Source organism: Amblyomma maculatum, chromosome 1 (assembly GCF_055883805.1).
Source record: "Amblyomma maculatum isolate TAMU_Amacu chromosome 1, ASM5588380v1, whole genome shotgun sequence".
NCBI classification, from domain to species: Eukaryota; Metazoa; Arthropoda; class Arachnida; order Ixodida; family Ixodidae; genus Amblyomma; species Amblyomma maculatum.
Genome location: NC_139344.1, coordinates 4483240 through 4492430, shown reverse-complemented (window position 1 = coordinate 4492430; position 9191 = coordinate 4483240). Strand labels below are relative to the sequence as shown.

Sequence of the window (9191 nt, the reverse complement as noted above, 5' to 3'; positions counted from 1 at the left end):
AAAAAGTACCATGACCCAACAAATTAGTGAAAACGTAATATGGTGCAACACGTACATGCAGAGGCTTTGTGAGCAAGAAATAAAGGCACAGAGTAGGAACACCACAATACTGTTTTTTTTTTCTTGAAATGATGCACGACATGCTGGTGCAGGTCACTGCATGAAATTTGCCTCTGCCTGCTAAATAATCTTAAATTATTATTTTTTTAATTCAAAATTTCACTTTGGGATTCAATTAGTTGAAGGGCGATTGCCTACAATGCCAGAGAAGAAACAATGTTGACATCACCCGAGACATACCAACAGTGAAATAAAATAACTCCTTTCACTACATCTCGTCGCCAGCCTGGCAAAAGAGCAAGTCAGCCATCACAGTGCCCCTAGTTACAAATAAAAAAGCATTTACTTGACTTTAACTGCAAGTGCATTTTAACAGCCTATCCATAATCCACCAGTTCCCACTAGGTTCGAGATCAGACAAGCCCTCCCTCTCTTTATGCTTTACATCGAGCGAGCACCTTAATTGGTACTGCAGGGCCTAATACATGCCTGCAACTACAATACTACTTTTCTAAGAGATGTGGAACTTCATTAAAATTCATTTTATGGCCGAAGTAGCAAAGATTGTATTTTATCTTGAAAGAAGCAGCAAGAAAAAACAAGGGTATGAAAGGAGACAATACTGGCACTAGCTTACAACTAATGTTTATTGAAGCACACATGAAATATATAAAGAAGACGAGCAACAACGCAAACCACTCAATCACTGATAAGCAAAACGCAAGACATGAATCACTAAAATTTAAGAACAGTTCCCTATCTAGATAACCCAACTCACTGCATGGTAACATGATGGATGGCTCACTAACACATCCATTACCTAGTTGTAAAATATGTCTAGCTTCAATGATTTCCCAGCTGATTTGCAATGGATGACAGCCAGAATGTGCACAGCAGAAAGAAACTGAAAGCAACCAGTGCATTCTTACAATGCACAGCCAAGTTGACCTCTACCTATATCTACTCAAATGGAACCGTTCGGAAGTTTTAGTGATTCATGTTTTGCTGTCTGCTTATTGGTGATTGAGCGGTTTGCAGTGTTGCTTGGCATTATATATTTCTTATTTGCATCAATAAACATTAGTTGCGAGTTAGCATCTGCTTGCTTCTTTTCACGTCCTTGTTTTTTCGTGCTGCTACTTTCAAGATGACACCTTACCAACTCACCCAAATTACATCCTTATGATTGTATTTTAGTCAGCGAAATTTTACTTCATGTGACACTAATCAACACACATGACCACGTTTCATGGAACTTAAAGCCAATCAATGACAGCCTCATCATAAAGTCTGAAAGTTGGCTCAGATATGCAGCTCTCCATGCCAACACAGCTTGCACAGACATGATTTTCTGTGGTAAACAAAACACTGGGCTGCTGCAAGGGTGGTACAGAGCAAGCAGAGGGTGCTCTGACACTGAGAAGAAATGTGGCATTGAATATTGCTGTACATGGGGACAATGTTTTGGGGCTGTGCAGCCGAGTCTAGGTACGAAAGAAAAGGAGAAAAGTTTCTGTCCCCTTGCCGTGAAGAGTGGTTTGCTCACTATTTGGGCTAGGAGTGTACTGGGCTGAAGTAACCCACTCTACATGGCAAGGGGAAAGAGGTATGTTGCCTCTTCCTTTCTGCCTAACTTCAGCTGCATAGCCACAGTTATCCCCGAGTATAGTGATGTGCTACCGTGATCAAGACTTGTAGAACTGAAAACTGAAAGTAACAAAGGGGTATGGCATGATTAAAATATCTATGGTGTCCAGGTGAATAGCACGCTGCACTCCAGGGTTGCTGACGGCGCATTTACTTATTTTTTATTTATCGCATACTGCGGACCAAACATGGTCCAAGCAGGAGAGGCACGGTATAAAAGAAAGTACAAAAAAACTGACCCTTGACAGCATTGGTATTGACAGAACACGCACAAAAAAGAAAAAAAAAAAAAACGAACAATGAATACTTATACAAAACTAAATGGGGTGAAATCATGCATCAAAATTTTATATTTAAAAAAAAAACAGTAGTTAGTGACCCATAAATATGATACTTCTGCTATTATGAGAACTCCACAGCTATGTAAATTGCATGAAGAAAGTGAACCTATGGATAGCTTGCACTGACAACTCACTAGGCACCCACTGGTGAACCAAAAGTACAACAAAAATCTGTCTAATTTGCATTCACCATCTTCATCATGAAGGTATTGCAGACACTAAGCACAGTTCACCATCATAGCACTTATGATATCATATCCAAGCCATCTATAAAAGTTACCCAGATTGTCACATGAACATTTCAGCAGAGATATGACTTTCCAAGGGTCATATTATGACACTGACCAAATTCTCATGAAAAAAAAAAAAAAATAATAAGACCAAATCAGCACCTTTCTCGGTGCATGGGCGTGAGATATGCTTTTACACTTCTTTTCGTCGACTGCTACTGTTTCAGGGAAAGGGGTCATCAAACTAAGTAACCTGAGTAGAGTTGCAAACAACGAAATTTAGGAGTGTGGTGAGGGGCAGACTTTGTGGCATTGCGAAGGTACTCTACTAATGCTAACAGTAGGCAGCCTTGATTTGATCATGGGGTTCAACATGCCAAAGAAACTTTGACTTCGAGGGTCAGCCATTGTAGACAGCTCTGGATAATTTCGACCATCTACGCTTCTTTAATGTGCACTGACACTATAAAGCACATGGGCACCTAGCATTTTTCCACCATCGAAATGTAATCATCCCAGCTAAGACCGAGCCCGCGTCACCCAGCTCACTAGACAAATGTCTAAACGCTGAAGCTGCCACAGTAGGGTGTAGGCAGCCTTGAGGCAGGGTTACATTTGCAGGCATGTTTTGTACAAGCCAAGCTTATATAAGCTAGGTATGGCCAAGCTGTGGCTCATGAGTAGCATGAGGCTCCTTGCAAAGTCCAGGTGCAGTTCACGACTGCTTGGCACCTGTCCAACTCTCACCATTCACAGTATTTCTGCATCTACAGCCAGCTTCTTTTTATTTTTTAGGAAAAAACAAAACAAAAATACAGCCAGCTCCTCTGTTCTTTCTCCTTTAAGTTCCAAACGACCTATTGTTTAGAATTCTTTTGAACAACGAAACAATATGCCACCCTTATGGACATACATCTAACAGAGCTGCTCACGACTGTAACCATGCTCATTCGAGAATTTCAATATGCTTGCTTTACAAATGGGGCAGTAGAGGCATATTAACAATCGTGGCATGAGTTCTTCACTGTGACCACCAGCTTTGTTAAATGAAAAAAAAAAAGTCATTCTTATCATTTACTTTGCTCTTTGTAAAATGTTGCCTTTTTAGTCAAGAGTTCTCATTAAAGGTATGGCAGCAGTTGTGTAGGACCATAGCTAAAGAGCTGTCTGACATATGCCCGCATTGTGTTAGCTTGCTCGTACATTGAACTGAGCCTTAGCAAGCTTCGCGGTGATGCAAAGAGATGTTTGCCCATGCTAACATCTCGGCATTTCCATAATGGCGCAGATCAGTGTCTTCACTCTACTTGTGCTATGAGCATTCCTGTCATTAGCACATATTGAAAGTAAAAAGGATGACAGCAGGCAATGCGACATATGCCAGCAGAGACACGTTCACCTGCTTTTCCTCTGCACATACAGTGAATTACAATCCCACAAGTGAAGTGGTCTGCCTGCTCCGCAAAAGAGCACCTGCATCCAGTACAGATTGTGTCCCGATTGCGTTTGGAACTCATGCCAGCGCAAGTAGGTGGTGCCCATGAACTGACAGAAGAATTGCCTGTTATTCTGTGTGCTAGCCTATGCTTCGTCTACACGTGCCAGCTGTTTTTAAACCTGTAATAGGTCTGCATTTCTCCCGCTGCTTCTTGGGATGGCAATAACATCAACAGTTTATGCCATTCTTTCGTATAGCCGAGTGCGGGCAAGCAGGGTAAAATTTCTTTGGCACTATTCTCAAATAAAAGGAAGTCGCAGTTCACCATTTTCACTGTTTCAGAGTTCAGGAATGGCTTTAAGATCATGAATAGCACATAAAGATGATTTCCGCACAAAATCTTCTAGTCACACTCCGAGCTGAGGTCTTTAAAAAAGATTATTGCACAATACTGCTACTCTTAGACTTGCTGTCCTCAAGAGTAAGCACTAGTTCATGACAGCAATTTGCATTCATAGCAGTGGCAAGTAATGATCATCTATTATGGAGCACAGAGGGCACAGTCAGCACAGCAGAGCATGCTACTGGAAATAGAAGGTGCAGCTGAACAAATACTCAAGCAAACTTCTAGCCGGTTCTGTTGATTTCGGAAGAACAATCCACTGCTCCAGGGACCGATCTTGGCTCAGCAATCGCTCCCCATCTGCATTGGGAAGATGGGACTTGTGTTCCGGATCTGCATTTGGAATACAGTTACTCCAAAAAGAGCAGAAAATAATGTTCTGTAAGTCACTAAACCCTATGATTGGAATTGACCATTAGTAAAGTCTTGTCATCTATCACCTCGATCTGCTCATAATTTAAGTAGCATTATAAAAGTCTGCGATTCGGCAGGAACCTCTGATCTCACACCAAGAATTCAGTGCCCATAACAGGCACAACGCGCATCTAGAGATGCCAGGTAATGTAACTCGAAAGAAATGTTATGCTAACTGTTCTTTACCTACTAAGAGAGCAAACAGTATTTCTCTCATCGAACCTTCTTTTAAACAACTATTTCATGGCAATGGCAAAAGGCATTTCGAGTCAACTGGAGGTCTAACCTAGTACAGTGGCGATGAACGAGCCCCTGAGCCTGCCATGTGCCAAGGCATAAATGCACTTCACTGCAATGTACGAGTAAACAAGTGGAAGGCTGGAAGCTTGAACAATCTGTTTCCAGTAAACAGTGACGTTTGGGTGGTTAGGTTGGAATACCAAGCAAGCACTCTGCCCATAGCTTCATCTACTAGATTTCCTCTCAAAGGTATAACCAGCAAACAATGTCTGCAACTTAAGCCAGGAGTACAATCCCAGCATGTTCTGAAGACTTCGATCATCACATTGACTTTTTAATCATGCCAGTCACCTCAACATCAAATCAAAGCAATATATGTGGCAGCTTATGGAACCCTCGCAGATACAAAACACACCGAGAAATGCAAGCCAGTTAGTCTAAAGCCAGCCTATCATCAGCATATTGTTCATGGCCTTCACAGTGCCACCAAGTTTGCTCCCTGACCACCCTATGAACATGCAGTGTTTGCACCCCAACTCGGGTTACACAAAATGTGGCGGCTCTTTAAACAAAATAGGAGCAGTGCACCAAGAAAGGCAAAAGTTCGTCCCTAGCTCCCATTATGTCAACTGAAGAATGTGCAAAGTCGGACAAGAAATATGGATTTCTGAAAACATGTATTCTGTATAGAAATATGAGTGATACCTAGGAATCTAGGAAGATAGTGGTACCAGTGCAGTAAGCAGTCTGCCCCTTGTGCATCATGAAGGGCCAATGCTCTCGAACTTCCAAACCCTTCATCATGCCAAAACATGCTCACCCGATCAATTATGAATTGTGAAAGGCTACACACTCTAAAGTGGAAACAGTTCCATGCAAAAAAAGTAAAAAGAAGCCAAATGCAGAATGTGATGTGACTGTTCAAACAATGTCTGGAAGTGCATGTGGCAACCAAGCAATTCATAAATGTGGTAGCCATTCATAATCTAGATCCAGACACAACACTAACTCCATATCAACTCTACCGTTGCTTCTACAAAACATGCATAAATTTAAACGAAAACACCACAACTGAATGATACTTTAATCAAAGGCTTGTTTTGCTTGGAATTCTGCATGCACTCTTCATTTTGAAACTTGCATGAATTTCATATTCTCACATCTGTGATGAATCAGTGGTATACTGAGTACGGAAAAACTGCACATTCTGATTCACATTTCATATTAGAGAAGATGCCAATGGGGCATCTCAGCACTAAGTCAGATTTTTTTCGCTTCATTTGTAAATAATTAAACAAGAAAATCAATACTATTGGTACTGTTGAATGCATAATTACCTTTACACCTTACTGACATGTCTGGACTGAAAGTCTGAGTTTGGTGTCTTTTATATGCGCTTAGTAGTTTTTGGGGATTACTTCAGTCACGACCAAAGTATGAAAAAGAAAATATCAAGCCCAATACAGGCGAAAAAATTCAAAATAGCTAAAAACGTTTTTTTTTTTTTTTTTTTCCCTTCTACTACCCAAGGCTCGACAATGGAGTTTAAGTACGGTTGCTGCTGAATCATACTGCCGTCGCATGTTCGCCGGCTCCATACCTCGTAATCCGCAATATTTATGGAACATATGAATAATTCTAGCCCTGTAGTAACGCAGGTAGGTTTTACCGCTTATTCAATCCGTGTAGTTGCAACTGCACAAGCGCCGGATCTTCAACTGCAGCGCAACATAAGGCCCGGGTCGAGGCACTTGGAACTGGCCCATTCTAAATTCTTGCCGAAGGCTGAATTGCAGTAGGCGCCAGCATCGTGCACCCCGCAATGGTCTTACGAGTGATGATTTGTACGGCATATTCTACTCTGAGCGTGCAGCCCCTGGCACTAACTGTCTCTTTTCCTAGACACAGCAAACGCATTCACCCTTCCCTCGTCAAAAGCAAACTACCGTATGTTATAATGACATGCGCGTCTTGATGTTTACGAACTAGCGCTGTGTTGGCATGCATCATCAGTTCTGCGCGAAGTTTTTAGGAGAATGTACAGGGAAGATGGAAATTAACTTACCTCCGAGATGTCATATGTATGCCGGGTGGTGGCCGCCCTCCAATAGTCCCGTCGTCAGCGCAGTGTTTGCAGTGAGAGCGCACAAAGGAAACGCACTACCTGTCGGGCACGCGAGCACACTTTTTGCACAGGTATTCACACAACCTTACCACGCTTCTGCACATCGCACGAGCTATTTTGTTGAGCTCTGTGCCTCGTATATCTCGAAATAATGAAGCCGCAAGCAGCAAGGTCCCCAACAGCACACAAGAGAAAAAGGCGCGACTAAAGTAGGGGCTTTAGGCGCGACGATAATTTGAAAGTAGCGACACTCTCCTCCGCGCCGCGCTTTCCTCCTCGATTCTCCTCGCGCGGCGGCGGCGAGCGCTGCGCACGACACGCTTTTTCCCCCTGACACCCGCCGGCCGGCCGCAGCAGTGAGTGAAGCGCGAGCTTTTGGGCCAGGTCTGCGCTCCAGGAGTGCACAAAATTTTTGAAAAATTGCGAGAAAAGCATTGAGAATGCCGATAGTAAAGTTCATGAATTGATTGGTTTCTTCTTAGAACTGTTTGAATGGGGAATACTGATAAACAAAGCTTTCAGGCGAGTTCTGTGCTACAGACACTTTTTAAGTCTCATGATAAGGTTTTACTTTGTGCACTTAATCTAGTACTGCCTCTGACTTTGTGTTTGTTTTTTTTAGAGCGTGAAATCTGTCACCGCGGTAAAACTTCAGAAAACGATCCAGGCTGGTGCTTTGAACTTCAAGATTAGAGAAGGTTAAAGCAGGACTTAGTCTATTTCGCTACTGTCAAGCTATCTCTCTAAGCATAGTATATGTCACGTGATCAACCATGAGATTGGATTATTGGTTAATTGTACATGTATTTCAATCAATTACTGGGCCAAATTAATTGATATTTAGTAAATTGCAATTAAAATCTAAATTTTAGCTGCAACACCGAACCGTATACCGTTGGAAAGCTTAGGCCAAGTGTAATGGCACTGTGCTAGTTAGCGATCCGCGATAATCTGCGTTCATTAGTTAATTTTGTATAAAATCAAATTTTGAGCTGTTCCTTGCTGCTTCGAGGCAAGGAACAGGTTTGCCACGGCAGTCTTGATATGATGCTGATGGAGGAATTAAATAATTTTATGAGTACGTGGCCCCTCACTGACTTCGCGTGTGGTTAAAAGACAGCAGGGTACACTGGGAGAAGTGGTGGGCCCTATTGCCGATACACTGAAGTCCTGGGGCAAGCATGCTGTGGTCTCATGCGCTGTGTAAAAGAGCTTGATTTCATTGAACGCAACAATCAAATAAAAAAATTACAAGGTGCACATAGGTCTTCAACGTGCGGAAATGAGAAAGCGTATAACTGCCAATTCATTAACTATCGCTATCCTATCTATCACTATATCTACTAATGCCAGAGACCTATCGTAACTGTCACTATCCGCAACGAACACTATCACCTCACTATCCGGGCCTATTACTATAATTTACTATTATTATCCGTAACAGTCACCATCATTACCTATCACTATTCATAACCATCACTATTTAATCTGATGCCGTCCCATATACTTCAATTTTCATTGACTTACGTTGTCAGTCATATCTCTGTTATCTCATAATATCTGACGAGACAACTATACATTGACTTTTAATTCTTATACTTTCTTGTTTTCTCATAAATGGAGGTGGGAAAAGAGCAAGCCACAGAAATAACTGACTACTATCAGCGCGAGGTTCATGTCTCTGTCGAGGAGGCTTCCTTGACTTCAGGACAGGTCGGTGAGAGAAAATTGATGGAACTGCGTTTGGTCTGTTTTTTTTTTTTTCGAGTTCGTGTAATATTGGCGGCTCAAACTGGTCCCCAGTGAAATGTAGCTAGAACATAGAGCGATGAGATAATTACTAAGGCTAGGTGAAAAAACAAAAATCTTGCATACAATTGAAATGAGTAATATGTTACAGTGTTAAGAATTGTTGCTCGCAAAATGTTCCCCTATTTTTACATAATAACTATAATCATCATTGATTGTTTAAGTTTCGTAAATACAGAAAATTGATGCAATGATTCCGGCTGATTTGACATCGATGGGATAACTTTTCTAGCAATAAATGAATACGCGGAATCGCGCTTTTAGAGCTCCAGCTTTCAAAGCGAAGTTAACCTGCCAACGCCTAGTAGTCATGGTCAAAGTGAAGCGTGTGTGATCATATGAACACCTCCTGCACATTGGCCGTATCCCTGATAAAACGAACGCATATTTTTTAACCCACGCGTGCGTCGAAGCATGGCAAGACACATTCAAGAATTGAAAAAAAAAAATGCCATACGACCTAACTAGTGCAGATTACCCGCAA

General features: G+C 41.9%; 1 long non-coding RNA gene across 1 annotated transcript; it reads right to left on the bottom strand.

Moving 5' to 3' along the window:
- Positions 1–2037: 2037 nt before the first annotated feature.
- LOC146201515 (uncharacterized) lies at positions 2038–7122 on the bottom strand. The gene is made up of 2 exons (XR_014703545.1): positions 6839–7122; positions 2038–4419 (listed from the first exon to the last, which is right to left on the bottom strand). It is a non-coding gene; the product is annotated as an uncharacterized LOC146201515 (long non-coding RNA).
- Positions 7123–9191: the final 2069 nt, after the last annotated feature.